This window comes from Canis lupus, chromosome 35 (assembly GCF_011100685.1).
Source record: "Canis lupus familiaris isolate Mischka breed German Shepherd chromosome 35, alternate assembly UU_Cfam_GSD_1.0, whole genome shotgun sequence".
NCBI classification, from domain to species: domain Eukaryota; kingdom Metazoa; phylum Chordata; class Mammalia; order Carnivora; family Canidae; genus Canis; species Canis lupus.
In genome coordinates this window covers 7,127,959-7,154,225 of record NC_049256.1, presented here as the reverse complement: position 1 = coordinate 7,154,225, position 26,267 = coordinate 7,127,959, and the positions used below count along the sequence as shown (strand labels likewise).

The 26,267-nt window shown below is 44.5% G+C and overlaps 1 protein-coding gene and 1 long non-coding RNA gene across 2 annotated transcripts in view; one reads left to right on the top strand and one right to left on the bottom strand.

Moving 5' to 3' along the window:
- The window catches only part of FARS2 (phenylalanyl-tRNA synthetase 2, mitochondrial), a 499,622-nt gene that overhangs the window by 28,585 nt on the left and 444,770 nt on the right, over positions 1–26,267 (bottom strand). The gene's annotated exons all lie outside the window — the stretch shown is intronic.
- Positions 1,112–20,454, top strand: LOC119867642. Its single transcript, XR_005384260.1, has 2 exons — positions 1,112–1,487; positions 20,196–20,454. It is a non-coding gene; the product is annotated as an uncharacterized LOC119867642 (long non-coding RNA).

The following is a 26,267-nucleotide window of genomic DNA, read 5'->3' as shown; positions in this document are numbered from 1 at the left end:
CGAGGGGGGGGTGCATCTTTCACTGTATCTAAAATCAAGGCATTGGAATGTTTTCTCAATTTTTAAAATTTAAATTCAACTTGCCAACATATAACACCACTGCTCATCACATCACGTGCCCTCCTTAGTGCCCATCACCCACTCACCCCATCCCCCACCCCCGTTCCCCTTCTGCACCTGTTTCTTGCTTCCCAGAGTTAGGAGTCTCTCATGGCGTGTCTCCCTCTCTGATTTTCCCCCACTCAGCTTCCCCTCCTTCCCTACGGCCCCTTTCAGTATGTCTTATATTCCGAATATGAGTGGAAACCATAGGGTAATTGTTTTTGTCCAACTGACTTATTAGAATGTTTTCAAAACCAAATCAAATCATTGCAGAGGGAGAAACCACATGATCCAACTCACTGCCTGATGTGTTATCATTCTGCCAATTCAACGGGGGCTAGATAGTCCGTGATCTGAATGATGGGACACGTTATAGCACCTTCCTCTCTCTCCCTCACGTACTGTCCCCTTGCCCCCAGGATTTCCCAAGGGCTGACGTTGAGACTTTGCACCTGCAGTGGTGCTGGATGTCTGTCCTGCCAGTGCTCAGGCTGTACGCTGGTGGTTAAATGCTGTGAATAAGGCTCCTAGGTCTTACCAGACTTGATACTGTATCCTACAGAGCAAAGACAACAAGAACAACAACAAAATGCAATAAATGCACAACCCCTTTGATCAAAGTTTTATGCTTTTAGGAGTCTAGAAACTTGTAATTTTTTTTCTAAATGTAGGGTCTGTGATAAGTATTTCGAATTTAACTGTTGGAAAGAAATCTGTGACTAGCTTCGTGACTTGTAACTAACTCTTCTTTCTGTTACCATATGGTGTTTCCTTTAATAAAAACATTTTGCAGAAATAATGATAAAAAATTACTTTAAGCTTTTATAAAAGTTAGATGTTTCTGGCAATAAAAACACTCCTTATAATGATGTAGATAACTTTGTATCTGGTAAACAGGAAAAAGTCTGCTGACCTTGCCATTTTATTTCTAAGTAAAGATGATGCATCCCATTTGTGTCATTCATCCTTGATCACTTCCTGAATATCTCATTCGTTGACCTCTCTCTTTAAGACTGCAGGCATGTACATTCAAGGCTCCTGTTCTATTTGTGTTTCCTTTAGGATCCCATTTCCTTTGACTGTCTGCAACAGAACAACGTATTCTCTATCTTCAGAGATCTGAGCCACACTGTGTGTCAGTTCTGATGAGTGTAGCTGCGTGGAACAACAACAAAAAAAAAGCTGACCTGGCTGAAACACATCTAACACACGCCTGGAGGTGTGCAGACCAAAGCAGCTGTGAGTGATGGCATGAGGGATCCAGCCTCTTCTTTTTGTTCCCCCATCCCTAGGCAGAGGCTGCTGTCTTATGTGTACTGCCTAGTGGTTACAAGATGGCTGCTCCATCTACGCCCCAGCCGGAGCGATGGGAGAAGGCTTGCAGGGTAAGAAGTCAGAAGACTGTCCTAGGTAAAAAGCCTTTCAGGAAAACCTCGTCCAGAAACTCCTGTTTATTCTTTGGCTGGACCTGGGTTGCACAACCACCTCTAGGCCCAGGATAAGAGTCATGGATGATGTAGGGTCAGCCAACCGATACCATCTGCTGCTCACGCTACTGCAGGGAGGGAGGAGGGGCTTGCCTGCCTTCCTATAGGATCTTCTTCTGATAGGTCTTCTGTCCCCCCACCACCTTTAAGGATCCCCGTCAGTGGTTCTGGGTGTATATACGTGATGTGTTGGTTGTGCAACTTTGTCTTTCTAAGAACTGTGTGATCTTCCTTCTAGTGAACTTGGCTGTGTTGCTCATGCACAGGGCCTATGAACTTTGGCCTGTAAGATTGCATTTCCTTATGTTAGTTCACAGGACAAAGTGAAAGTAGAGAAAGCTTAAATCAATGTCTTAACTCAAAATAATCTGGCTTAGGGTGGAGGGAGAGACGGTCCAGCCTCAGATACGAATAGGAATTATAGGAACAGAAAAGAGATGAGTCAGAGGGAATGCAAATTATTCTATATTACAGATGCTGAAGCAGTCAATTGGTTTGCTATGCATTTAGCCACCACTCTTAGAGAACTCCTTCTTGGACTGAAAAAGAAGTGTTCTGGCACTTCCGATGGTTTTAAATTTGTAAGAGTTGAATTCATGCTGGTCTATATTTAAAGTTCTGTGGCCACTTCTACAATAAATAGCCGGGAGTATATAGAGTTAAAAAAAAATCCCTTGAGGTTAAACTGGAAATATGTTTCTCACTCTTGTTTCAAAACTAACACGATCATTGGGCTTTTCGCATTTTATTATAATCCACAAAATAATTAGCTGACGTGTCTTGGAATAAATGTGGATTGAGATTTCCTGTAAGAGGCTGCTTACCCCATCGGGTTCGGTTTTTTTTAGAGACCATGGTTGTAAAGATCACATACGCTTCTCTCAGTTGTCCAGAGATGTGAATGTACCACCTGTGGTAGCCAGTCTCTGAGGGGCCCCCAGTGATCCCCACCTCCTGACATTCACACCCCATGTGGTTCCCTCCCAGCTGGACCATGGGTGGTCTGTGTGGCCACACACTACGGCGGAGGTGATGATGTGTTATGAAACACATCATGGCTGCTGCCTTATTCTCTTTGGTCACTTGCTCATGGGAGCCAGCTGCCACCCTGGCTGCAGGGAAGGCCACGGGGGGAAGAGCTACACTTCTGACCAATGGCCATGGAGGAACTGAGGTCTCCTGGCACAGCCAAGAGAGTAAGCTTGGAAGGAGAGCCTCTAGCCCCAATCAGGCCTTTACATGATACAGGCCCCCTGCCACCCTGTCCCCCAGTCCTGATTGCAATCCCCTGACGGACCTGGTACCAGTATCATCCAGTCAACACGCTCACTCTGTAATTCCTGGCTACAGAAACTGTGAGACAACGAAACGTCTGTTGTGTTCAGCCATGCTGTTTTGGGGGTAATTCATTACATAGCGATAGATAACTAACCTACTAACCATCCCTCTTCTGAATGGTTCAAATCAGCTTTGCAATCATCCTGAGAACAGCTCCCTAAAACGGAAACATCAATGGCCACTGTGACTCCCAACCTTCCTTACAATCTTTGAAAAGTCAACATGACACACTACAGAGTATGGTGTCACAGAGACATGGCCAGTCCCGCAGGGTGTGTTCAACAGGCAAGGGGTGGACTCAACTTGGCAAAAAGTGAACTTGGAGGTTTAGGACGTGATTTTTACAGATGACGATCATTAATAGGAATAATACTCAGAGGCTTATAATGGCCTTTTAGACTTGGCACTGCTCTACTAGTAGGCAAAGCATTCCTAAGAGAATGTAGCCAAGGGCATATGGCATACTATTAATTATAACCACAATTATCACTTATGCACTGATGCTTTACATCATTATTTCATCCAATCCTCACAACCACCCCAGGAGAATGGAGGCCCAGCAAGGGTAAGCAGCTAGAGAGCATGAAGTAAGGGAGTCAAATCTGGGCCAGGAGCTAATTTCTTACTACAAAGACCCACCCCTTTAATCACTCATCTCCCCACATTTTCCTTGGTTCAGGCCACTAATGTGACCTGTGAGCTACCACATAAAGCACAGGGTAACGGGAGAAAGACATGGAAATGGTAGCTGACAGAATTAGAGAACCAGGAAGCAGATTACAGCTCTGCTACTTACTAGCTCAGTGACCCTCAGTAAGTTACTTAACCTCTCTGAGTCTTTCATGGAAAGACAACAATTCTATAATGAATAGCCAGGGGTACAAATATTAAAAAAAAATCCCTTGAGGCTAAACGGAATATATGTTTCTAGCTTTTGTTTTAAAATTAATAACTAATAATCTTCTTTTGCATTTTAATATAATCTGCAAAATAACTAGAAGATATGTTTGGGCTTAATCTTCTGCAAGGCTGCTTACTTTACCGGGATGGTCGTTTTGGAGGCCAACGGTTGTGAAGAAGAGGAAGAGAAGAATTATCTATCTATAGAAAGGTACACTATCCTAGCCATCTGTCCATCCATCTGTCCATCCGTCCATCCTCTTTATTTATAGAGGAATTCTCTAGGCTCTAATAACTTATCCTCCTTTTTTCTGCAATCTCCCTTTGTAGAAGGTGAGCATAACATCAATATGTATAACAAAGGAGTACTATGAGGATTAAATAAGATAATTTATATAAAGCATTTAAAGTATCACCTGGCCATATGAAGTGCCGTGCAAGGGCTCACTGTTGTCATCGTCATCACTGTTACCTCCTTGTTCTCCCTCTAAGGAGAGGGACCCCAATCTGATGGGTCAAATTCCAGCACCCAGCCTGAGTGTGAGACTGCAGAGTGAGAATGGCGCCCACAGAGGCATGGTTCTCCCCAGTGTCCTTCTTGCTTTTCCTCACAGTGGAAAGATCAGAGGCCCAAGACCTATTCCCTAATTCCATGTACTTAGAGTCTTAAAGAAGATCAGCTCTTTTGCCCTGCCTGGGAGGAGAGCTAGCCATATCTTCTTTTCTCAGGAAAACATAGATTCAGGACCTTACTTCCTTGTCCTCCAGTGGTACAACTCTGAGATCTGGGGTGTGGGGCAGTGAAAGAGGTCTCTAAAGGCCTCTAGATAGGCCTCCAGCTCCAGCCCCGCTTTCCAGAATTCCAAGAATTTGTCAGACTATATACTCCATTGCCCACAATGTTTAAAATTGCGACTGTCCACAACCGGTGCTGGTAATCCCAAATCCCTTAGCTATAACACCAATTTTGCACTCTTGAATCCCATGGTTATTTCCAACAATACCGACGACGGGATGAGAATAGCTGGGATTTCTTGGGTACTTACTATGTATTAGACATTCAAATATCTATCAATTGATTAAATTCTTGCAACTCTAAGGAAGAGGCTGTTACAGCCTCTATTCTATACATCAAGGAAATGAAGTTCAGAAGGGTTTCGGAGTTCACAGGTTACATGACAAGTAACTAGGCTGGGAGGAGAAGAACCTGGGTCTGACTTCCGAACCAGTGGTTCCCGCTGCCATGTGCAGCAGGCTTGATCACACCACACTGAGAAAAGAGATCACATCGAAGAGTACAGGGTAGACTCCGTGGTTTTGACAAGCCCAGCTCTGGACTGCTAATCTTATATGTTCTCAAGCAAAGGTGGTTAGATTGAAAATGGGAGAACCAATGTGACCAGGGGAATCAGGGTGTGGCAGTGGTGAGAAGGAGAAAAAAAAAATGGATTATGGCCTCAGCTGGGTCTATGAAATGCTTTTGGTATTTTAGAGAGTCTGTGGTTAGGATGGGGAAAAAAAACAAAACAAAACAAAAACATCCCATCTTTTTAGAGTAAAAATCTCCTTTTTTAGACGGTATTATAAAGGTTAAAGGAAATGTGCCATGAGATTCCCTTCTACAATTTGAAATGATTCAGGACACACTTCACTTAGACTGGGAAATGAAAACCATGTGACTGACACAGCTTCAATTTCCTCTGTTGAAAACCAAATCCCATTTTCACTTGTGGGTATTTCATTCATCTTTGCTTTTTTGGTTTTTTAATTACATCGCAGAAAGTGCTACTGTAATTTCCTCCCTGCGTAACGACAGCATTATTCATCAAGAAGCTTTTAATTCTATACAGCGATTGCTTCTCTTCAAAAATCTGCTTTCACTCTCTGCAGAGGCAGAAGGGTGTGCTTTTTTGACCTTAGGGTTAATTGTCTGCAAATAAGTTTAAATCACACAAAACCTCAACCTGGGAAAAGGGAATGCAAGCGTGACCCTTCCCTTTACCTTATTGTTAGAGGTGGTAGGGAATTTGGGGGGCAGGGCAAGGCAGCTCGGACCCTGTGGCCTGTGTGGTCTGTCCTGCTGGATTCAGCTCTGTGACAGGATTGTCTTGTCCACGGGGGTGTTTTAGGGTCTCACATGGTATCTGGATCACAGAAAGGAGTCGATAAATGATTGGAAAAGTGATCCAAATCTAAAGAAGAGTGAATAGAGGAATAGGCTCTCAAGTGTTCCTGACTTTTGGATTTTTTTTGAAAGTTATGTGTGTGAAAAGGTCCTATCTCTGGGGAGAAGCTGTGAGGAGACACCAGGGGCCCTCCGGTGACCAGTGACTAGGACTGAGGAGGGAGGCTGATCTGGGAGGAAAGTCTCTTGTGCCCACAGGATCCAGTCTCTTCTTCCCAGACTCTCCCCTCCCAACTGCACCACCCATAACATCCATCTTCTCTCTGACGTCTCTAATTCTCTCCTGATGGGCCCAACACTCATTTCCTCATTTGACTCACTGTAATTAAGAATCATTTCTGAATACCCGATCTGTGGCTTGATATTGGAACTTGGGGAAGTAGGCTGGAAGGGAATGGATAAGAACATTGACAGCTAACATGTGCGGAGTACCTGCTATGTGCCAGACACACCTGCCTGCAGTTCCAGGCATTAACCTCTCAAAGCCTCACTGCAGCCCTCCAAGAGAGGTTCACATGCTTTATCACAATAGCACCCCATATGTACCTCTCATTATAGTCGTGTTTTGTGTCACTAGAGCCATTTGTTGACACGTCCGTCACTTCTAAGGACAGCTCATTCACTTCTGCGTCCCTAACACCTAGCTCAGTGGCTGATACAATGACTGGTGATGAGCAATATTTGCTGTATTATTTCAGTGGCTTCTGATCAACGAGGAAGGATGCATATTAGGAAGCAATGCAAAACTGTACGCACAGTCCCAGAGGGACCGCTGTGCAAGTCTGTCACAGCAATGGGGTCAGCAGGACCCCAGGGGAGGACAGCAGAAGAGGGGGCAGAGAATGCGGGAAAACAGCTTCCACTCGCATGGGCTACAAGAGGGTCTGACGCGGCAGGGCCACGGTGTGGCCCAGATGACACGTGACGTGACAAATCACTTCAGGCCACTGAGAAGCAAAAGGTGCCCAGCTGTGGCTAGCAAATACTGAGGAACTGAGAGGGACCAAGGGGCCCTGCTGTTATCATCTTCAATTTTTAATGGGAAAGGATGTCTGAGAAGATGGAGGTCAGACAATGTGCCCCAGAGTGACTGCCCCATAGGCTTGGGATGCAATTGCACTGCAAAGGGACTCCTGAGCTCCAGGAGACAAACAATACGGCCCAGCTTCTGCCCCCAGGACAGGACAGGACAGGACACTACCCACAGCGGAATGTACAGGATATCAGAGGGTAGGACAGAGTGAAGCTGCTCATTAGAAACCATGCTCCTGCCCATGGAAAATGCCCAACCCGTGGCTCCTAATCCACACGGGGCAGGAGCCCATGGCGTGAGCCCACAAGTGGGGAGCATCTGGGAGGACTTGGGGGGCAGGGGACTGAGGATCTCCTTACTCCCAGAGAGAAAGAGGAGAGGTTCGTGGGCTGTATGGAGAAAGGGGTACCCACAGAGAAGAAGAGGGAGGGAAAGGAGGAAGGGGAAGGAGAAGAGGAAAGGCAAATGGGAAGAGAGGTATCTTCCTCTGCATGGTGGCGTGGGGGTGGGGGTCCCTGGGGTCTGTTGCATTTCCTGGCCGCTTCATGGCTTTTTTTTTTCTACATGCCTTTTAAAAACTCCCACTACTCCAATTCTCTTAAGTGTTTAGGGTCTGTCATCTTTTCAGATCAGCTGACCTTCCCTGGATCATGGGTTCTCCTGGATGGTATGGTGGTCACACCCACATCCAGGTCTCAGTGTTGCCTCTAGACGATGAGCATGTGGTCTTAGAGCCAGTGCGTGTAGAGCCAGGCTGCGTGGGTCTGTATTCCAGCCCTGCCCCTTAGCCGCTGTGTGACGTGGGGCAAGTTACTTCGCCTTGCTGTGCTTTGGTTGCCTCACCTTTAAAGTACCTTATAGGGCTGAGTGACTCACTGAATTAATTCATGTGAAGCTCTTAGAACATAACAAGCACATGATAAAGTTACTAATCACAATGATTTGGGGAAGTAAAATTACTGCTAACAAGAGGACCATTTAATAGGAGTGATTAAGTGAAGACTTAGCTCATGACCTCTGCAAGACTGGCAACTCTTTGTGTAATCTGTCCTTTGTGAAGGATATTTTTGTCGATTGTATACGAGCTCTTAGAAGGAATCTTCACTTCTCTCTCCTGTTCTTGGGCTCAGACATATTAACTAATGATAATGAATTACTGCCCTATGACATATCTAGGGAAAACAAAGCCAAGGAGAACAGTTCGAATTGGACAAAGATCCTTTTGACCTTGTAAAAATTCCTTCTTTACAGGGCGATCTAGGCCTGAGGTCAGCTGAAATCATCTTCTTGCTCAAGACCAGCTGATACATACTCTCTTTTCCAGTCTCCCCCATGGTCTCAAAAACAGAAGCATCTATATCCTCTTTCCAAACATTCAGTGCCTTCGAACTCATGCTGTTTCCGCATTAATCATCTTGTCTGTCTTCAATCGTTCTTTCTCCCTGAAAAAGGCTCATATTTCCCTCATAAAGTTTTTGAAAGGAAACTCTCCTGTGGTGCTCATCTTTGTTGAACAATTTCTCGAAATGGAATATTATACTTCTTGCCTCTACACTTCATCCTGAAGTATGGGGGCTCCATTAACACCATTGTCCTGTAACTACGTATTTGAACGTCTCTGGTAACCTTCAGTGCCCACCTGAGCTCTATTACTCCATCTTCACTCATCTGGACCTTCGTGAGCATGTCTCAGCCAATCCCATATTCCTCTCTGAAACTTCCATTAGCCTCCATGACCTTGTGCTCCTGGAAATCTTAGTTAACTTCTGACTGCTACTTCCTGGGCTCTACATTTGCGGTCTTACAACTCATCTGCTCCCATGTATGGCTGGGTGCTCCCAAAGGACCTAAACTTGACCCTTTTCTCTTCCCCGGTTATGCTCTTTGCGTTCTCCAAGCACATGGTTCAAGTTGCCACCTTTATCTAGAGAACCTGGGTGCTGACTTCTCCTGCAAGCCCACACATCCCAACACCCGCTCAGCACCTCTAGCTAACTTCATGTCCACAGGACTCAGACCCAACCTAGCCCAAACTAAGTCCCTCTCCCCTCCCATGTCTGCTCTTTTCACTGGGTGCCATCACTCTGATCACAGTCCATCATTCTCCAAGGCACCTGGATACTCAAAGTCTTGAGATCATCTTAGATTCTTCACTTTCTCTGGCCTCTACTTCTAGATCTTTTCAATTCTGCAATCTCAGAAAAATACCTCCTCCTCTCAGTGCTCATTAAACATGGCCCAATTCAGTCTCTCCTCACTAGCTTTCGGCCTTTGCCTTCCACTCAAAATCTCTGCCACCGGTCTTTACCCGACTCCAAAACATCATCATCTCCACGAAGCCCCATCTAATCCCGGTCCTGCTGTGTATCTCATGAACTGGGCACTGTTTTCTCCTCTCCTACAGATGAAGAGAGTGAGGCATAGGGAAGTTAAATCTAAGGTCATACAGTCGGTAAGCAGTAAAGTCAAAATTTAAATTCCAGAATGTTTAGCTCCAAAGGCACTATTATTCTGTGGGTCGATTGTTGGCTACTTAGCTGGATGAGCAGATGGATGGTTCAATGGGTAAATAGGTGAATAAATGAAGAAATAATACACAGGGTTTAATAACTAAGAGCAACCCATGCCACCATGTGGACTGGCATATGTTTAAAATGGGAGGCTTTTCTTGGCAGAATTTCTGTAGAGCAGTGGTTCTTAACCAGGGGAAATCTGGCAACGTCTGGAGACATTTTTGGTTGTCACAACTGGTGTGTGTGTGGGGCGTGGTGCTCGTGCCATATGGGGGACAGAGGCCAGAGATGCTGTCAACATCCTACCAAGCACAGGACAGCACCCCCAGCAAAGCATTATCCCGCTCTAGAATGTCAACAGCGCCAACGTCGACAGACCCTGCTGGAGAGTGATTCAGGTCAGTCCCTTGGGAAACAAGCAAGTTTTCTGAGGCTAAGTGGAGGAATATGATGAGTAAATTTATACTTGACAACTCTGTGCTTCAAAAACAAGCAAATAGAAAACAAAAACAAGGCGAGGACAGCTCGTGCTTAGAAGAACGAGGGCATGGGCACCTGTGAATGGCTGACATGCCCATCCCTGGAGGGGAAAGACAGAGAGAAGAGAGGAGACAGAGCGTGGAATACAGAGCCTTGGCCACATCCCAAACATCTGCAAGAGAAAAGTAAAATACACATACAGGTGGATGCATGTTGCCTTTTCTGAACAACCCCCCCCCCCCCCCATTCTAAGGCGGTGTGCCTAGCCCTGCTTCCTTGCTCCATCTCTTGGATATTCCTGCCTCGGTCTCCTCTGCGCCCACCCCCGGGGGGCCGGCTCCGAGACTGGGGTGGCTAGGCTGGAGCTTCAGCTCAAGGTGAAGCTCAGGGTGGTCGGCCCTCTGCTCTGCCCTGGGGATGATGACTCAGGACACTCGACAGGCCCCAGTTGGCTCTGCCGGGGGGTTGACGGGGCTCTGGTCCTCCTCACTCATTAGCACAAGCCATTTGTTCAGTTCCCTTGAGAGGATGTCGAGTCAACATGCGCTTAAAACCAACTCCAAGCACCAGCTGCATGGGGCCTGGCTCCCTCCTGCAGCAGGAGGATGGATTCTGCTGGGGACGGACTAAATGCCTGCTTCACTTAAGTGCCCTTTCCAGCTAATTGTGAGACATGGAAATAACAGCCATCTGTGGGACGAGTGAGCTCTGCAGATGCCGAGAGCCACTGGAACCTACCACCAGCTTCCTGGGTACAGGCTGCAGGGCCGGCCACTGCAAAGCACGCTGCCCAGTGCTGGAGACAAGGGGGCCCCCTTCCAAGGTCAGCAGAAGAACTGGTGAGCTCAGGCAGGGTGTCGGGTGGCTTTGGGGTGGACAGCTTCAACTGGCAGGTCCCCCAGATGGAGGGCAGGGCGGCGGCAGAGTCGAAAATTTTACCTAAAAGTGCAGCTCACGGTGGGCAAGTACCTGGTTATTTCTTGAAAAAGCCCAACCACAGGAGGCTCACGACTGGACCTGACGTCTCTAATGTTCTACAACGAGCCTCCGTTTCGTTCCTGTAGCCAGGTTCTCCTAAGTGGAGTGAGCTGTGCAAACGGAGGCTCTCCTGATTTAAGCCAACCGCCGCCAGTTATAGCTCTCCACAGCGCACGACGTGTTTTCCCTGTCACTTACTGCACGGAGAGAATCATGTGAGTATGTTCTCAGTTTTGCCAACAGCAAAAATCATTTTGGAGAAGGCGTTCTTTCTAGATGAAGAGAATTATTATTCCCCATCCCTCCTTGTCCCCTCCCCGTCATGAATAAACAGTCATTTCAGCTTTAGCAAACCTCGCTTCAAAACCAGGCAAAGCAAAACAACAACAGCAAAACCCCGATAAAGATGGAATGCTCTAGAATCCATGACTCCCCTCCAAATGTCACAATGTGAAAGCAGCCGAGTCCCTTCTGAGTGCATGAGTAAGGCACAGCAGGCCACTGCCAGCCATTAGACCACTATGAAATAAACCCAAATGACGGGCAGCCTTGCAGGCCAGCCGTGCCTCCTCTGGCGCAGTCTCTCACGGAGCCGCATCCCTGTGGCTGCAAACTCCTGCTACCACTGGAGATGAACAAAGGATGAAACATTAATGACCAATTTGCAAATGTTCTAGGACCCCCTTAGATCATCGCGGGTTCGTCAATGCAACATTCACCCATCTCTCACTTTATTCTTTCAATTATTCAGTACCATTAAGCGCCCACAGTAGGCCAGGCTCCCATGACCTTTCATCCACATTACCTCCCCACTAACAGCTTCATTCACCTGGTGGCCCCTCTAACTGCACAGGCGGATCGACCTTGGCCTTGAGGCAGGAAGCTCAATTAGAATTCATTCTCTCTGGGCATCCCTTGCATTGCATTTCTAAGCACCGAGGACACAGGGCAATGTGCAGATGTAACAGGAGCTCGAGGAACTTTTCCAGGTGGTCCCAGTGCATTGGAGGGAAACGTACCTCTGGGGGACCTGGCTCTGGGGACCATGGCCTCGCAAATGAGATCCTTGTGAGACCTCAGTCTGTGAATTCTTCAGACCCACTTTGTCTGACTGAATTGATTAATGCAGCCGTTAAGAAATATGTACCGCATGCTGACAATGTTCCAAGCACTGCCTCAGAGGGTGGCAGATACAGAAGATGAGAACAGGTAAGAGCAACATGGCAATGTCACAGCTGCTGTGCAGGGCTGAGCAGTGTCGTGGGTTCACAGGGTCAGGTTCTGACCACACAGATATGGAGGAGGCCCCCTTCACATCCGCAGAGTTGGGGACCACGTTGGAAGGATGACTTGAGGGATGTGGAAAGGCCCTCCTCGTTTCAGATGACTCCCTTTCACTGCCTGTTCTAGACTCAAATACATCCTGGGTCACAGGGCTGACACCAGAAGGTGCCCTGAATGCACTTCCTTCAAAATTACCCGAACCCCACCAGGGTAGCATTTCTGATCTTCGTTTCTCTCCTTTGTTCTGGCCACTCAGCATTGTGCTGCTACCTCTGAAAAGTGATAAGGCATTCAAAGGACACTGTTGCCACAGAGCAAGTAGCAGATGCTGTGAAATAGGTAGAAACAAAATGTTCCAGGAGACCAGTGGAGAGAGAAGCAGCTCCGGGCAGAAGAATGGGATCTGACCTCATGAAGGCGGCAGCGTGTGAGCTAGCCATTGAATGATAGTTCTCTCCAATAAACTAATAACGATTCTTAACAACCTGTAACCCCTCCCACCCCTGCACCTCGTCCCCCCCCCCCCCCCCCCCCCGCCACATACAGGAACCACAACTATTTACTAAGCAATTTCCTGGGTGCCAAGCACTGTATTTATGCTATTCCTACTAGCCCATTGCAAAAACATGTTGTTAATTCCATTTTACAGATGGGAAAAGTGAGGCTCAAGGAGGCTAAGGTCCCACCATTTGCACAATACAGTGACAAAGCTGGAATCTGAATCATGTTTGTTTAATTGAGACCATCACTGTGATGGCCTAAGGACAAGACATGTGCATCCCATGTCACTGGGGAGTGTTGTCTGCACAGAAGGGAGGGCCCTCTGCTGCTGGGAGCGAGTGTGGGAGCCACTGGTGGGAGCCAGATGGGTGAATTCTGGGGGCTAGAGGGTGCAGAACAGACCTCGGCTCTGGGGACCATGGCCTCGCTAACTACTGATGCTCTCTACCCTTCCATAGCTTCCATTCTCTGCTCAAGCAATGGCTATTCGGTAGCAAGGGTCTCTTAGGTCAGGAAGGGGGGGATGGAGGCTCGTGCCTCCTCCTCTCTTTTCTCTATTTTTCACATATTGTTAAGACAATCAGAGAAACACTAAAGGAAAAGCAATTAATGTGCTCATGTTTTTTGCATCTTAACACAGATGTCGTCATGTGTCTGCATTTCTTTGCAGTCCTTGCCAATATGTACCCATATTTCCACATAGTTATGTGATGTATGCACAATTTTAGGTTTTGTTTCATTTAACATTATTGTCTAAATATTTTCCTATTTGCTGCAGTCTTCATAGTTATCATCTTGATGGTGGGCTCCAGACATCAAATTTGCATCCCCCGCACAGGGGCCTGCTGGCTCTGGAATGAGGCGCTTGAAAATTCACTCCCCAAATCTACATAGCCCTTAACGTGCACACATCTGTTACACACTCTGGTGAAGGGGTTCCAGAGCGTGATTAACCCAAGCGAGGATCAGAAAGACAAACATTTTAAAGAGGAAAAAAAAAAAAAAGAGCAAAGTTTCTATTTGCGTTGCAACTGCCGGGGTGGAAGAAGAGGGAAGAACCCGCAGCCAAGTGCCATGGTAGGGGTGGGTAGCACATCCAGACTTTTAAAGTCAGGCCTCACAAGGCTGGTGTGCTTCACTGTGCAGTCACGTAACCGCTTAAATTCACCCACTTCCTTCCAATTAAGCTTCCTAAAATAACAACGATGACAATGCTGATAAGCATAATGCAAGGTAACACTTGTACAGCACTTCTTCACATGCCCTGCGCTATTCCAAGAGTTTCACATGTATCCACTCATCTGATCGTTACAAGTACCTATTATTCCTGTTTCACAGGTGTGGAAACTGAGGCAACCAGAGGGACAGGCTCTTTCCACAGCTAGTGGCGAGGATTTGAACCCAGGCAGCCCAGCTGGAGAGGCCACACTTGGAACCATTTTATAATCACTACCTCAAAACTCCGATTTCATTTTCTTCCCTGCTCAAAATTCTTTTCTCCTCTCCCACTGATTATCAGGTTCGGTTCCAACCCATTAGGCGGCACTCAGGCCCCATACAACCTGCTTCCAGAGTCCTGTTCTAGCTTTCTTCCTATAAGCCCATTGCATGCTGCTCTGTTCCATGCATGAGGTACAAAAGCATGAGCAGGGGGTCCAGTATCACTGCTCTGGGCTAGTAATCCTTAGTCTATCTTTCCTGTCCTCGGCCTAGAAGGTTCTCCTCTATTTCTGAATATGCACATATTACCCATCTTTCTGGTCAAGGAGCTTCCTCTTCCCATACCACTCAGCTCTCCCTTTCCTCTGAGTTCCAGAAACCAGGTACTGTGATATCTCCTCCCAGCCTTGACACTGAGATTCACACAGGGAAGGAGAGGGCTAAGAGTACACAGCTGCACATAACTCCTCTTCTCATTGGCCTCTCTTCTCATTAGTCCCTGCGCTCATCCCACTGCCCCTCATACCTCACATTTTTCCCTCCCTTTGAGTTGTAGCCCATCCCATATTTCTGGCTGACCTTCAAAGTTTGGAAGGAGTGGTGTTTGGAGGGCATTCTTCCTGCTTCACCTTCCTTCTAGGGTTTCTGAGTTTTTATTTATTTTAAAGATTTTATTTATTTATTCATGAGAGACAGAGAGAGGCAGAGACAGGCAGAAGGAGAGGCAGGCTCCCCGCAGGGAGCCCCATGCAGGACTCAATCCCAGGACCCAGGAATCACTCCCTGAGCTGAAGGCAGACATTCAACCACTGAGCCATCCAGGCATCTCATGACCCATACTTTTTTAACCTAATGTTATTCTCATTTGGGTAAATATCTTACATTTCCTACATAAGCCTAAATTCTAAAAAATTTAGGTAAGCTATTTTTCTTATAATCCATATAGTGCCAAGTAGAAAACCTGTCACTTGATATTCAAGACATGTCTGGTGAATGAATGAAGGAATGAATGAATAACGTCTTCCAAGAGGACCAATATGATAAACTCATGAAGAATAAATTAATAATAAACAATAATAAGCATCATATTAGAGATCCTAGCCAGTGAAAGAAGGTAAGAAAAACAAATAAAGGAATGAGTTGGACAGAAAAAAATAAAATCCTCTTATTCACAGATGTCATGATTTGGCCACATAGATAACCCAAAAGAATCTATTTAAAAAAAACAAAACTACTAGAATTTAGTAAGGTCACAAAACACAAAATCAGCATTTAAAAAATCCATTTTTCTATAAACTACCAATGAACTGAAAACCAAAATATAATAAAAACAGCGCCATTTGCATTAGCATGAAAAGACATGTAAGAATAAATTTTTAAAAATAAGTGCCAGATATGTGTGATGAAAAATACAAACACATGGAGATTTAAAATGATGAGATATACCATGATCATGGATTGAAAGAGAATATTTTGATGTCAGTTCTTCCCAGACTACTCTATAGATTCAATACAATTCCAACCAAATTCTTTTTTTTTCTTTTTTTAGATTTTATTTATTTATTCATGAGAGACACAGAGAGAGAGAGAGAGAGGCAGAGATATAGGCAGAGAGAAAAGCAGGCTTCATGCAGGGAGCCTGATGTGGGACTTGATCCTGGGACTCCAGGATTATGCCCTGGGCCAAAGGCAGACACTCAACCGCTGAGCCACCCAGGCATCCCAATTCCAACCAAATTCTGAGGAGGAGTTTTTGTAGAAATGAGCAAGTTGATTTTAAATTTTATAAAAAAAGCAAAGGAATACCTTAAACAATTTTGTAAAAAAACAAAACTGGAGGACTTGCACTTGACTTCAAGATTTCCTATAAAAGCAATAGTAATCTAGCCATTGTAGTATTAAAGAAAGGATAAACAAAATAGAACAGAAAACCCAAAATAGATCTATACACACATGGTCAACTGATTTCTCAAACAGGGGTAAATGCAATTCAATGGAGAAAAGAGAGTCATGGTGCTGAACATGGTGCTGAAACTACTGGATGTCCATAAGCAAAAAAAGTAAAAAAGGAACCTCAATTCACATCTTGTACATTCTGCAAAAATTAACTCAAATTAACTTAAGTGTAAACCTAAAACTACAAAGCACCTAGAAGAAAATTTTTGTGATCCTGGATTAGGTGAAAATTTCTTACATACAATGCCAAACATGTGATCCATAAAAGAAAATATTGAAAAAATGAACCTTAATAAAAAGAAAAAACCCAACTCAATTAAAACAGTGAATGAAAGAGGAGTGCCTGGGTGGCTCAGTCAGTTAAGCATCTGACTTTTAATCTCAGCTCAGGCCTTGATTTCAGGGTTGTGAGTTCAAGTCTAGCACTGGGCTCCTTACTAGGCATGGAGCCAACTAAAAAAAAAAAAAAATAAAAGATACAAAGAGACAATTCAGCAAAGATATACAAATGGCAAATATGCACATGAAAGGTACTCAACATCATTTCATATTAGCAAAATGCAAATTAAAAACATAATAATTTATCACCCACCTATTAGACTAAAAGCTAACCAAATGAACAAACAATAGATCTGACAGTACCAAGTGCTGATGAGGATGCTAAGCAACTGGAACCATCATATATATATATGTTGCTGGTAAGACTGTAAAATGGTATGGTCACTTTGGAAAACAGCAGAGCTGTTTCTTATAAAGTTAAATATACAGTTAAGTGACCCAGAAATCCCACCCTTGGGTATTTACCAAAGGGAAATGAATGCACGTGAATGTTTAGAGCAGCTTTATTTATATTTGCCCTAAACTGGAAGTGATCTAAATCTCTCTCCCCTGGAAAATGGAGAAATAAACTGTGGTTCATTCACACAATGGAATACAACTCAGCAATAAGAAGGGAAGAAGTACTCTTATACAACAACGTGGATGTATCTCGAAGGCATCACGCTAAATGAAAGAACCAAATTTAAGAACTTACATGGCGCATGATTCCACGTCTATGACATTCTGGCAAAGGAAAAAGCATAGGGTCAGAAAACAGATCAGTGGATGTCACTGGCTGAGAGTGGGGGGCAGGGTCAGCTTAAGGGCGTCAGGTCTGGGAGATTCCGACCCCCTATAAGATGGAACTGAAATCATGCATTTCAGGGAAAGGGGTGCTGCAATGTACACTTGCCTGGCTTGGTCCCTCGGGTATCCCGGGGCGGGGGGGCCTCTTCCTTTCTGATCCAGCACACTCCCTTCCTCCTGCTGGGTCCCTGGGCAGCAGGCAGCCCAGTGGGTGCTCTGCTGAGTGCTTCCCCTGTCCTGGGGGAGTGTGCTTGTCACCAGCAGGGCCCCTCACAACTGATACCGCCAGCTGCGGCTGCTTCTAAAATTCACTTCAAGCCACATTTTGGCCTAAAGCCCTGAAGCCTCTTTTCAGGAAGAAAGCATTGAGCCTTCCAGTTTCATTTTGTTTGTTTGTGTGTGTGTGTGTGTGTGTGTGTGTGTGTGTTTACTGCTTGTTCAAAGAACAATCATATAAGATAAAAATATCATCCCCGGGCCAGGGAATTTAATTCAAACATTCTTAAGAGGAGATTCAACAAGCTTTTTCTCACAAACAAAACAAAAAACAAACCTGCTCCATTCTTGGTTTCCCTCAGTTACATAAAGAAAGAAAAAAATGGAAAGAAGCAGGGAGTATTTACAGGAATGAGAATTTTCACCTGAGAATCTTTACACCCCCCCCCACAAACCTCCCCCCCAAACTAACAGAAATTTTGTAATAAGCACTTTACAGGTGATCTTATTACATCTTCCCAACAACTCAAAGACAGGCAGTTTGCTATTATCCCACCTTACAGATGAAGACAGAGGCTGGAGGGGTCAGTACTGTGTGTCCGGCTGCACAGTTGGTAGGGAATAAGGCAAAGACGTGAATCCACGCACTTCTACCCTGAAGCTCAAGTTCTTAACCAGATGCTATAGTTGATATTTGCACAGCTATGGTTAGAACGGCCTAGGAAGTTGCCTTTTGGTTTATGAAGAAGTGAAAAAGGTATTAGATTTGGATCTTTCCCACTCGTACTTCCTTTTTCTATTAAACTCTGGTGCAGTCGCCTGGGTTAGTCATTATCCGCGGCTCCCAATGGACTCCAATGACTGGCCCATTCGTGGCCTGCCTGCTATCACTCAGTCACCTGCTCTTAATAAGGCAAGGTGATAAACACCCACAAAGCCACCACTCAACATTAGAACTTGAACTTTAACGAGGACCTCCATCTCTTCGTGTGGTCTTCCCTGAACTGGTCCTCCTGACTCCTTTATCTGAGGTCATCACTATTCCGAATTTCTGTTTATTGTCTCCTTGGTTTCTTTTTTACATAGCCATATCATGACTATAATAATATTTTTGGAAGTTACTTTTATTGTATAAGGAGAGTGTCATGTTCTACGTCATCTTTGGGGATTTTTCCACTTATATCCACAACTTTACAACCAGCAGTTAGAATCTTAAAGCCGGATAAAGTTATCTGCAGAAGAAAGGAGGTCAAAGAGGCAAAGACACCTCCTGGGGGCAGTACAAGGTGGCTGTCACCTATCGCTTGGCTCAATCCCCTCCATGTCTTCCTCAAATTTAGCATAAAAGCTGGCCCCTCACCTCGGTTTCTAAGGTCCAGTCCAGTGTGGGCTTTGCCTATCTCGCTGACCTTCCCTCATACCATGTCCCCTCACTTACTACGCTTAGCAACATGATTCTCTTTTTGTTCCTGGGCCATTCTTGCTTCAGAGCCTGAAATAGCGGTCCTGTTGTTACTGCTCTGAAGTTTTCTCTTAAATGTCACCTTCTCTGAGGAGGCTTGAATGACCACTCAACCTCAAACAGCCCGCTGACACACAGCCTTGCTTTATTTTGGTTATAGCATCTTACGCATTTTTTTTTTTTTTTTTAATTCTCTCTCTTGCTCCTCTACAAGAAGAAAGTCTTGTACAGGTCAAGCTGAGTATCTCATATAGACCTCTGGGGGCCCCCAAGGCCCTTTCAGGGATTCGTGAGGTCAAAACAGTATCATAAGAATAACACTTTATTTGTACTTTTCACTGTGTTGACATTTGTAATGTTGGCAAAAAAGCAAAGGTGGATAAAACGCATGATACCTCGACACAAGTCATGGTAGTTAGTGCCAATCTGTTGTTACTGGTGGCCGCTGAAATGTCTTACCATCTCACACTTGCAGGGAAAAACAACAATCTGGTTTCACTTAAGAATGTCCTTGAAAAGGCAGTAAAAATGATTGCCTTTATTATATCTTAGCCCTTGTGTACGTGACTTTTTGATATTCTGTGTGACTAAATGAGATGCCTATCTGCTACACACTGAAATATAGGCTTGAAAAGCACTTCTGTGATCATTTGAATTATGAGATGAACTAGCAACTTCCTTCATGAAACATCATGAACTACTGACAGATGATGCAGAGATTTTCTCAGAAATGAACCAAGTGAGCCTGTCACAACTGATAGCAATTTTGCCAAGGATTAAAAAAAAAAAAATCAAGCTTTCAAGTGGAAATCTGAATTTTGGACAACTTATATCTGCTGACACTTCCCAATATTTAAGACATTTCAGATAAGAATGGTGGTGTTATTAATAAATGTGATTTTTAAAATCTTGGATAATGAGATGTATCAACATTTTAAAGAGCTGCATGGCTTAGTCAACATATATTTTTCATTTGACTAATGCTAGATGTCCCCAAATCATGCATTTGTAAAAGATCCATTCAAACGGCAAGACAGATTTTAGTGTAAATAATAAAAAGTTCATTGATATTGTTTCGGAATTCTCAGCACAACTAACTTTTAAGAAACTGCTACTTGCTGAGCTTTGGTGTAATATCAAAAAAGAATATCCACAATTTTCTTAAAAAGCTATTAAGATACTCTCTCTTTTTCAGCAACACATGGCAAGGTTGGATGTTCTTCATGTGCTTCAACCAAAACAACTTGGAACACCAGATTGAAAGGAGAAGCAGATGTATGAAGCCACTTGTTTTCTATCAAGCTGGACATTAAAGGGATTTGAAAACATGTAAATCAATGCCACTCTTTTCATTATGATTTAGTTTTTTCCTCCTAAAAATATGTTATTTATGTTAACATGCGATGGCTTCCTTATTATCTCTATATGAACTAATAAAGTATTTTTAAATATCACATTTAAAAATTTCAATATGGTCAACATCAAGAGGTATAACACCCACATAAACAAAAGCTCTCTGAGTCCTCAATATTTTTTTAGGAGTGTAAAGGGGATCTTGAGACTAAAATGTTTGAGAATTGCTGCTCTAGTGGTGGATAAATGAATGAATATACTAAAGGCACATTCTCTTTACTTTGTTATCTGTCCTCCTTGTTCTCTTCCAAAATGTTCCATAAAGCTATGCAGTGGCTCAGAAGTCTCAGAGTAAGGCCAGTGACACGAGGTCCCAATGATAGGAGTATGATGACAGGAGTACATAAGCCCCCGTAGAATTCTGATGTCTCTCTCAGAATCACCCTACACATCTCCAACTATTTTTTCATCCTTTCCTTTTTCTTAAGTGCCTCCATCAGATAAAAAATTTAAAACTCATTCTAAATGTGTTAAATATAATTGCTTTAATTTTAACTACTGGATTGCTGTCATGTTTGGGTTTTTTTTCCCTTCCTTTTTTACTGTTGCACATGGAACATGCAGATGACCTTGCTACACCATCCATTAAAGAGGAGCCTAGCTACCATTTAAACATCACTTTTTAGTAGGAAAGCGCACGACAGGTCTTCAAAGTGACTTTCCGGCTTCTGGGAGACAAATGATATTGTGGTTATGGCAATTTCTGTGGTATGACAGAGAGAATTCATAGATGGTTGGCATCACACTAAAAGGAAGTCAATTTGGAAGGTGTCTTGTGTAGAAGTAAACACAGCATTCTACAACTTTTTAAATAAGCCAAATGATGTTGTAGAACCTGAACTTGGAGTTATCTTGGAAAGATGTACACTCTTATTTTTTAGTGTCATATCACTGACAAACCAGTGACAGCCACAGCACTTGGCTGGCCTCAAAACCCAGAGCTTACACCAAAGTCCACATAAAGTTCTTTGTGTCAAAGCCTAAGAGAATGTCCATACACAAGGGCACTGATTATACCTTCACACCTGTCCTGTCTGGATTTTCCAAAATAATCGTCTTTTGCTTTCAAAATCTCATGTTAGCATCTGAGGATGTTTCTTCAGACAGGTATGACTGAGTCAATAGGTAAAAAGGGTGCAGGGAGGCAGGAGATAAATCTCAGATCCTGATTGTGTTGCAAACAATGTGCTCTGCACCCGTGGCAAACAGTAAGGTTCTGAGTGGGATTGGAAACATGCCTGCGACCTTCCATGGAAAGACTGGTGGGACACTGACTGGTTTAGAAGAACCAAAGATTCAACATTAACTCACTCACTCAACATCTACTTAGTAAGCTCTTCCCATGGGCTTGGCTTAGGGGAGGTAGGCATTGGGGACCTAGCGGTAAGTACAGTTCTTGCCCTCAAGAAGTCTGGCACATAAGAGGTAAGTTTTTATACAACTAATATAAAAAGCAAAACATCCTCTTAATTACTGATACCTCCCAATTTTCATACTTTTGTAATATAAGGGAAATAGGGCAGGGTAAAAAGAGTACTGTTGCCTTCTTGGGAGGCATTTGATGAGTGTGATTAAGGAATGCAAGTTCCCCTAATGAATAATGGATCTAAGCAGTGGTCATCAATGGCTAAGACCATTCAGCACAAAGCTGACAGGGAAAATTTATCATAGATATGCTACGCCGATGACACCTGAATCTACTGCTCAATCTTCAGAGTACAAAAAGAGAGACATATGGACGTACAGAACACCACCCATAAAGCAGTCTTGCCTCCCCACAAAACAATCAAACTTAAATCTGATGATGACTCTAGATTCAACTACCAGTTTACAGGAAATACACAGGACAGAAGAACCTGTTACGTGACACCACGGGGACGCAACTGGAACCAGAATGTGGGAAACCACACAGGACAAAGAGCCTAAGTTCTTCAATAATAAAATTACCAAAAAAAGAGGAAGAGAGGAAATATCAACTAAAAGAGACCTAAGAGATGTTATTAGGCAAATGCAAGCATGGGCCTTGTTTGGATCTGAATTCAACCAACCACTGAAAGGATAAAGTATGAAACAAACAGGAAAACAGGAAAATCTGAATACTGACTATTTGATAAATATTTTTTTCAGCTAGTGATAAAAATACTGTGATTACGGTTTTTGAAAAGTGTTTTTGTTGTAGGTATATACGTGGGCATTTATGAATGACATGGGATTGGCTTCAAAAGAATAGGTGGAGAAATGAGTCTATGAAAAGAGGCTCACCATGATATTAGTCCTATTATCATCAATCAGCAATAAAAAGAAAAAAAGTATTGACTCATGCTACAACATGGATCAATCTGGAAAGCATTATGCTAAGTGAAAGAAGTCACAAGGTACCACACATTACAGGATTCCATGTATGTAGAAGAAATGCCCAGAATAGGCAAATTTATAGAAATAAGCAGCAGATCAGTGTTTGCTTCAGGCTGGGGGTGGGGAGGGCTATAATATTGGGGTGGGTGGTATGATGGTTTCATTACCTTTTCAGGGTAATGAAAACATTCTAAAATAGATAGATACACAACTCTGTGAACACACTAAAAGCTACTGAATTAGACACTTAAAAAAAAAAAAAAAGAATCCCTGTTAGGAGAGAGTGGGTAAGGATACAGGCGCTAATAGATCAGGTGTTGTAAATTTTTAAAATATGTTGGCTCTATTGTTGGATCTTCTGGGTCAGATCCTTCCTCTGCCAGTTACTAGCTGCATGATTTTGGACAAGATATTTAACTTCCTTGAATCTCAGTTTCCTGATGTAAAATGGGGGTAATACAGGATTGTATGGGCTAAATGTGGCTGATACATTTAAAGCACGTGGAGCAGTGTTTGGCACATATGAAATGCTCAATAAACAGGTAACTACTATTATTCTCAACCATTTTTTTTTCTCCTGTCAGATCCTTCAGGAGTTTCCATTTCTTCAGCATCTCCCTCAGAAACTAAATTATGGCCAGGAACTAGATGCTCAGAAAAGGCTTCCTGGCTCTTCTTGAGGTTTTGTTGGCTTTCAGTTTCTTAATTTTTATGATTCTCCTTAAAAAGGTATCCTCCTTCAAAAGGTTTGAGTGAATGAGTTTTCTTTTTGGTTTCAGGCTCCAGATGGGGGATTTGGGAGGAGCAGTAAGAGACCAACTGTAGCCACAGCAATCAGTTCCATGCCAGAAGGTCTGGGTGATCTGCCCAATGACCACAAATGTTGAGACCGCAAAGGCTAAAGCCCACAGACGATCCTGCAGACCCCTTCCTTTGGTGGTGCCTTTGGAATAAGACTGGCTCAACCCAGGGATGGTTGCTTTTTGTTGCTAATGTTAGCAGGACTGCCAATTTTCCCTCTGGATTCTAATGCAGTCATCTGTGGTTCTCACTCTTATACCCCCACATAGCCTCCTAAATTAGCAAAGTGCTGTGGCTCCTTTTCAATAACAAAGGCTCTACATGAACCTAAATCAGTAAAACTATGATAAATATTTTATAAATGGCACTCTGAAAGCACAGCTCAGACAGACACACACTCAGACACACACACACACACACACACACACACACACACACAGACACAATGGGATTTATATGCTCACATATGCTCTCCACACAGAATTATAGCATTTTCTCCCATTCAAGTTTGCTCCAAAACAGATTTTTATTTTTATTTTGTTGTACTGTACATATCAACTGCACAAGGCAATCAGCCAAGGAGAGATTTAAACATACGGACTACATTTCACGGCTTTGAAAAACATGGTAGAGCAAGACAGCACTGTGCTCTTCTGCTCTGCCCTATGGACTGCCATTTGGCTGGGCAGGTGCCATGCTGTGCTTGGGCCAGATCCCCCCGGGGCCATGAGGTCCAAGCACCTGGCCCCCAGCTGCAGTGGCCTGTCCAAACATGCAAAGGCTCCTGTGGACGCTGTCTTAGAGCTGTGCTACTCAGCTCTCTACTTGAAAACTGCTCATTCACAGGTGAGGCCTCCCCCTGGGATCCACCAAGGACCAGCAAGACAATCCGAAGTGCTGAATGGGTGTAGGCATTTAATAGGTTACTGATGCATGAGCCTGTCAGGCACTATGGAAAATAAATGTGTTAATTTACTTTATTTTCCTAAGTGTCGTTTTTTTCAGACCTTCATACCATTTGTAAGGTGAGCAAGTATGTCCTACACAAGAATGACCTGAAAAGAAACTTTCTTTTATTGTTATAATATCTAGAATTCACAAATTTTTAACATTGGCTAAAATGAGTAGCGTTCTTTCAATTTACTTGCATAATCTCTTTGGTTTCTTCGGGTTTGGTGACTGAAACAGAAATATGTTGATGTGTTCTAACCAAAACACTGTGACCTATGACAACACAGTGTATCCTCACCTACAGTGCACGTAACTTGCCGTCTTCCTTGTCAATTTTGTCCATTCCCAGGTTAAGGTAAAGAGGATACGTGGAAGCCAACCACCCAACACCCAACCACCCAACCACCCACAACTCAGCAGTTCACCATAATGTCAAACTGCCCTGACTCTTCAAGGATTGTGGTAGCGCACTGGACATCACCATAAGCTAGGGAGTAGGTCATACACTGTCCCTTGGCTCTTCCAGAAACCTTATCAGAATGGAAGCATCACAACGCTAAGAGTGAGAGCTCCAGAGGGACACTTTTGCATGCTCCATTTGAGGGAGAGCTGCTGGAGTCGGTACGGGCATGTGTGTCTGCAGCGTGAGCTTTGGGACCAAGCATGACTAGTCCCAGCTTCCTTAGCACACGCTGGACGGGTGCATGCGGAGCAGTGCGGGAGCTCTCCCCACCTTGCCAACTGGCTCAGGATTACAAAGCGGGGGCGGGGGGGGGGGGGTGATGGACACGGATGGCAGGTGCCGGAGGGAGAGGCAGGCATTTCAGCGGGAACATCACGGCCTTTACGGGCAGGTGTCCCTTAGTTTGAACTGTGGCTCCGCTACTTTCTGGCTGTGTGATTGGGAGAGGGAATTCTGTGGCTCTTTTTGGAGCACTTCCTTCTTTCCTGGCATTACGGGATACCTCGGGCTCATCTTAGGTATGTCCGGCCCCAGTCCTAGAATCTGTCACCTCTCCGAGGAGCCTGTAGGCTTGCCGTCAAGCTTTGTCGGTCAGGACCAGGGCAGCCTTCAGTCTCCTGCTTCCCCAACACCGACACCCTTCTGACTACGATCCCTACGTGCCTGGCAGGGAACACGAGCTACTCCGTGCTCTGTAGGGCCTCAGACACTGTTCTGTTCTGTTCCTGTCCTGTGGCTCCTTCCTTAGCTGCTGGCAGCTTCCTCGCACCATGTGCTAAGCAGTACCCACCTGAGGACCCCGGGAAATCCTCTGCAGGCCCCCAGAGCTTGCTCTCCGGGCAGCTCTGCCCCCCAGTACTCTGCCTGGCGAATTCCAGCTGCCCCAGCCCTTGATTCCCTAACTCCATCTCTTTGGCTTGGAGACTCCTGGGCTCGGTCTGGGTCCCCTACCCTGTGCTGTGGCCTGGGACCTCTCCCAGCAGGGGGCCAGGAGGACTATAGGGCCTGCCTTGATGGCCTCCCCTCTTGGGCATGCCATCCTATACTACCTTGTGTCCAACCTCTGCAAACCACCGTTTTGTATATTCTGTCTAGATTTTTAATCCTCTGAGGTGGGAAGTAAACTCACTCGTCTTCCTCTACCTTGGCCTGGGCAGTTCTGAAGGCCACTGTATATAAAGGGTCCCATTTAGAACCCTGTGTGATAGACTTTCCTGCGATACTCAAGTCTTGTCCTAGTGATCTGCGGCGAGTCCTCTCCTTCCCAAGTGGGGGCCACAGCTT